We start from the raw sequence: 6,464 nt of genomic DNA, 5'->3' as shown, positions 1-6,464 counted from the left end.
GATGTCTGATGTGGCATTTCAGCTTCTTCCGACCACTCCACGAATACAGCACCGGGAAAATCAGGGCAAGTGCTACTTTGTGGTGTAGTGTTGCGGTTAATGTAATCACGTGACTGCTGGTGGTAGCAGTCACGTGTGTGTGAGTCCCGTTGACACTTGACACTGCACTAACTCACTCAGTCTTATGTCATAGCGCTATAGAGTATATGATATATGACTATACGTATGCCCATCAAAACCATGTGTGCAAGCAGCCGTTAATAATGCTTTATATGTATTCTGATGTATATTTGGAAAGTGGCATGTTCAAAATGTAGGAAAGTGTTTGTAGAGTAATTTCCTTGCCACTTCAGATTTTATCACTTGTAAGACGGCGGCCAGCTTTGTGGTGAGAGATAACCGGACAGAGCCCAGAGGAAACCAACAGCCATTTGTAGGTTGCTGGCAGAGAGGAATCCAGCGTGTGCTGAACTTAAGCACACAGCGACGACATTGGTGAGAAGTTCCCTAATGAAGTTCCCTAATGTTGTTTTAAACCATGGTTTTGGTGAATTTTCCAAGAGCAAAACGACAGCGTACATAGAAGCCAGAGAGGAATACAAAACTACACTTTGTCAAAGCAGAAGCACCTATCATGCAAACAGAACGAAGCACATGGAAAAACTCCGCTGCTCGAATGTCAAAAAATTATTGGTCACTTTTTTCCCTCTAACCCTAATTTAAGAGCAATTTATTTTACAAAGTATTTCTGTGATGTTAATAATCCCTCTAATGATTTTGACCTCTGTACCTCGAGCTCTCCACAAACTATTAACAGATACAGGAAGAACGAATTTGATGTTCTATTAGCACCAGAAGAAGTTTGTCCAGCAATTGGCCCTGACCAGCTGTTAAACGAGTTCTTCTTTCTGGGATGGATATTATATTGATTTCACGTATTTTGTCCAAGCCGGATTCCGTAAGGAACTGTAGGTAACATCTTCATCTTAAACGGTCTTATAACCCATTTTATGAATTCTGGAAATCATTTATTCTGTGCTCCCATATATTTCACAAAAGTGTAAGAAAAAATTGGTGTAAGAGGTAAAGCTCTGGACACAATGTTATATATATGTATGAATACTTGTTCAGAGTGAAATTCATGCGCAGTCATGGGTGTAAATTCCTTTATATATGTCAGACAGGTGTTAAGGCAACGAGACTGTTTGATCTCATTGTTATTTTGTGTGTGGTGCACATGGTCTTTGTTTATTTTATTTGTTACTTTACGCAAATGATATTATCTTTTTTTCTGAAAATCCCGAGGATCTTTGATTATTGTCATCAATGGAGTTTAAAAGTTAACATCTCCAAATCTAAAGCAATATGCTGCAGAAAAAGGCAACAAGAAGAATCTGTGTTTTAGTTATGATGAAGAAACTCCGCAAATTGTAAAAAGATCAGAGCAAGTGTAGCAGTTTTCAAATTATAATTGCATTAGAAACTGTGTAGTGGGAAAAGCACTGCACCACAAATGTGACTTTACGAAAATTTCCTGAGCACGTAGTTATATGCTTCTATAGCGCAACCTGTCGGTAATGAAACGATATTTTTTTCGTTAGTAAAGCAAAGGCAGTTTGATAATTTTGAGCAAGATTGGCGTGCTAGGTAAAGCAACTCTATTTGATTTTGATTACACTTTGTAGATCTTTCTTTAAAACCTTCGTTGTGTAAATACCCTATTTGTCAGACATTTGCCAAACTCCGTACTTCTTCACACTGGCTAAATCGGAACGACCTAAAACTCTTTTCTGTGAAACAAAATGTGTCCGATGCAATGAAGTTGAAATGAATATCATTTTCTATTCAAATGGAGATTCTTTCCGGATCTTAATAGCTTAGAGCAATACATACCTGGACGTTTCTGGAAACATCCTTCTGGGATAAAATGTACCGAATTGTTGAAAACGGACAACGAGCAATTCCTTAGAAGTATATCTTTCTGTTTATTCAAAGGTTTCAGTTTAAACAATCATGTTAATTATGACTGGTAGCTTTCTCTCACTGATTCAAATGTACGTTGTTGAAAACCACCTGTCTGTCAAACACCCTATGTAAGTTATATTACAATACATGCTCATGAGATAAGGGGCAATAAAGTTCATTCATTAGAAACTGGACAATATGTAAGTCTATTCCACAAAAATTTAATTAAATTGTACATACATGGGGATAATAACAAACATTAAACGATGTATGTGTAAGTCATATCTGTTGACCAAACTGGCGGCACTTGACGAGAAACGCCCATACATAACGAACTGTAAACCTTACATACAATAAATACGAGTATCATTTTTATTCAGTATATCTTTCTGTTCACCAAAAATTAAATTATAATAAAATGTACCAAGGTGATGTGGAACAGATAAATTTTCCGATAGAAGAACGTATTTCTCAGAACACCAAAGTAAAACAAAGAACAAAGAACTCACATCCGTTAATCAAACCATCAAGCCTTCTGCTAGACCAACACATTTGTCTCCTACACCAAATCTATAGAAGTATCACACACACACACACACGCACACACACACACACACAGAGGGAAGTAATGATAAACAGTAAACCTTATGTAACCCGCTTGGAACTGGCTCCAGTATCACTTTTGACCTGGAGAGGAGGAAATTGTGAATGTAACACGGCGTTTCGATTCAGTGGAAAGAGCTAGTATCGAACGCTGGGAGTGCCCTTTACAGAGTAGTCAAATGAGATTGCGCAAGGCTTACACCATTACAATCTGAGTTATCTCCCATTTATTGTAACATGAAAACTTGTGCATCAATGCGACAGATTTAGTCTCGATTAATAATAATAATACAAAAAGGGTCCCCAGCATTTTACCACATTTTTACCAGAATTTCACCTGGAGTAGTGACATCCCTGTGCATGCATGCAGCTCATCTATGTACGTGCAACATATCGAAATATTGGTTGACCAATACTTACAGCTGATGTATGAGGTCATGGTGTATAGTCACCATGGTTTCGGGATAGTGAGTGGGCTCTGTGAGTAGTCAAAATCTCCACTTTCCAAATTAATGTGTGTTTCAAAAGAGTACATATTCACAACAAAAAACTAGCACATGCCTTGCCCACCTCTACACATGCTCAGTGGTATTATCATCCGATGTGCGCCCTTTCAATCTTCATACCAACTCCAAACATCCGGGCCTGAAACCGTACTTGACGGATGATTTTAGCCTCAAACGTCTTGACAACCGCTACAGCAACTGCATCCTCTTTTTAAATGGAACGCGCTCTGACGTTTGTTCGGGGCCATCTATGGCTGAACCAACTTTTGCCAATCCTGTAACGCCAGAGTAATCTCGGACTACACGATTACGCTACGACGCCATGATGTACTCTACGGCGAAGATACAAAAATGAATTGAAAAGTAAGATGAGAAAAAATATTTGAAATGGGTTAGCTAACAGTAATCAGTCAGAAATGACTTGCCCCCGCAAATAGGCAGTATAGGGAGCGCAGCCGGTTTGACGACCTGCTGGAAAAATGTGAAGACAGCCTGTCGTTTTCATGTAAAATAAATGTCACCAACCACATAAAAGTCTGTCAGAGTCAAAATGGTACAGATAGTTGAATTACTAATTCAGTGTACAAAAATGGGGTGAAACCCTCATTCCCATTATATCAGCTCTGTCTTGACATTGGCATCTGAGCGCAACCTGCTGAGATGTGTTTACTGAAGGCAGTGTCTTCAAACTCTGAGTAAGAAACTGCCTTCTATATAGAAACAGCTCTAATCACGACCCCGTTTTAATTTAAATGAAAATAAAGGATAGTGGGTTTTTAGGATCTAGATTCATCTTTATATCTCCTAAACAACCATCGCAAAATGTATCTGTTCACAATGAATAAAGGTACAGATTATCAAAAGTTACAAACAAACACATGATTGAAGGCATCGTTTGAGATTGTTTACAACCATTTAGTCACATGTGGCCGACGGGCCATTTCACAAAGTGTAGCATCGTAGGTCTGTATCATTTACACACTACTACAGATGTAAAATCAGTTGATTTACAAGTCATGTAATATTCAACGATCACAACACAAACCGCATTCATCTCCCCAAATGCATTTTTTGTCGTTCATTTTAGTGTTTTGTCAGCAGTTTCCAAGTAACAAATATCAGAGTCAGTGTAAAATTCATTAGTGGAAATGAGAAGACCACATGTCTCCGGACAAAAGCTTAAAATGAATGAAATCTTATGTTATAACTTTTTCTCTCAATTTATTACAACTGAAGAATTAATATTTTGCTCGCTTGTCTTTCTTGCATGCAAGATATGTAAAATTATTGAAATAATATATGGTAAAATTATTGAATCGCTGTGTTCAAGCCGAGGTGCTTTCTTTGACGTCCGCGGTGACTAGATCAGCACAGCTCTCATCTTAGGAGTCACAACAAAACTTAAACATAAAATTCAGCGACAGTCGATGCCTAGATCAGCCTCAGTGCTGCTTAGATTTATTTCCAGTTGTTTCAGGATTCAGCATGAATCTAGTTGTACAACAATCCTACTGTAATTTTGTAAACATGTAACAGGGGTCAAAATCGCCAGCACAGTCCTTCCGGAAACTATGACCTGAACCAGGATTGCCCCGGCCGTGCATCTGCAGCTGGTATATTTAAACAGGGTCGTTGGAGTTCCTTGTAAATGATATATGTAAGGGTACGACAATCAGAGAGTAAAGATTAGAAACAACTGGCTGGTTCGACTCTCAGATCAGCGATAGGCCTTACACAAGATCAAACAAATAAACGTGAAGACGCTTGAATAAGTTCAAAACATTGTACACTGACCCTGAACTCAAACACCGAAGCCTCGAGTGAGTGAGTGAGTGAGTGAGTGCTTGGGGTTTAACGTCGGGTTTGGCTCGATTCATCCATTTTCGACAGCATAATGACTGATTTTCTGCTGATGTGGGCTTTGATATAACCGACAGCACATGTTGTTTTGTAAAGAACTTTAATTAAACCTCACTCAGACTATTGCCGTAACGTTTTAATTTTCCAAGAAGTCTATACGGTTCAGTGGGCTGCAATCATGGTCACCGTACTCCTCGTCTCTCAGTCAGTCAGTCCGACACAATACAGTTTTCTCAAGTGGACTTGAGTAAATGACTGTGACTTTCACAACTCCATGGCTCATATTTATAAACTAACGTAAAGAAAATTCTGGATTGTTTAATTGTAAACATGCTTGCAACACATATTTATTTCTAGAATGTATACTCTGTGTACCCTGACCCTGAACTCAAACACCGAAGCCTCGAGTGAGTGAGTGAGTGAGTGCTTGGGGTTTAACGTCGTGCTTAATTTTTCTGCCCTATGACGACGAACGAAGCCTAGAGAACGCTCAGCTGAATTACATTGCTGACTATAACGTACACAGAGGGGAAAATGTAGGTCATAAATAATGCAATATTTAAACACGGTGCTCGTAACCTATAGTAGCCCAACTGTATTAATGGCTCAAGCAGTAGAAGAAGAAGTTTTAAATTAGCTATAGGCTACTGTTTACACTATTATACGGAAAATACATTTGAAGTTAGGGAGCTAGAGTCAACGTGAGGTCACCTTGCCCTCGATAATGGAGATGTGCTGAAGCTGTGTCAAGATGAAATTTCACTACATTTTTACAGGGCTGAAAAAAGTGTAAAAAAATATTTAATGCCGGTTTAAGACACATTGAATGGTAGTCTTTCAGTGGACATAAACATTAGTCAGGTGCCGTCTTTCACTTTAAGGGTTTATAAGGGGGTTAAAATACCTTGTGACAGTCGTACACTTATGAATTTTATTGCCAAGGAAGAAGAATGGAGCGAAAGATTAGAAAGAACAATAAAGTGAAAACTGGAAAATAAATATCAAGAAGATTTCCTTATCTTATTAGACAGCACCGGTACTCTATATATTCGATCTCATAGAGTTAGGCCTATAAAGAACGCAATTTGAAGATCCCAAAACGGCGGGCGAATATAACGGTAAGTTGTCGCCAGTCACGTTGGCTGAGGCTCAACTGTGTCTATATACAAGCAGGTCTTAATAATGTATACCAACCAGGTTGTATGTATATGCCCCTTTTATAACCAAGGTATTCAAAGTATACAGTTGAATTATTACAAGCTATGTTTGCATAACCAACAGAAAGAGTTACCAACAAAATCCGAGATTTTACCTATTGGATACTAACAAAAGAAAATAGCTGGATCCCCCGGTTAAACAAGCGACACGTTGGCAGTCAGTTGGCCTGGCAATGTCGAATTAATAATATCTTGTTTAAGATAAAATTAATACACGTATAAATTCTTACCAATATATATAAATATACCAATCAATGAATTACCAGCTGTCCTTGATTCACTGTTGAAATTCTTGTTTACTTCACTGATGACC

Source organism: Liolophura sinensis, chromosome 9, assembly GCF_032854445.1.
Source record: "Liolophura sinensis isolate JHLJ2023 chromosome 9, CUHK_Ljap_v2, whole genome shotgun sequence".
NCBI classification, from domain to species: domain Eukaryota; kingdom Metazoa; phylum Mollusca; class Polyplacophora; order Chitonida; family Chitonidae; genus Liolophura; species Liolophura sinensis.
Note: the sequence above shows the minus strand (reverse complement) of the source record.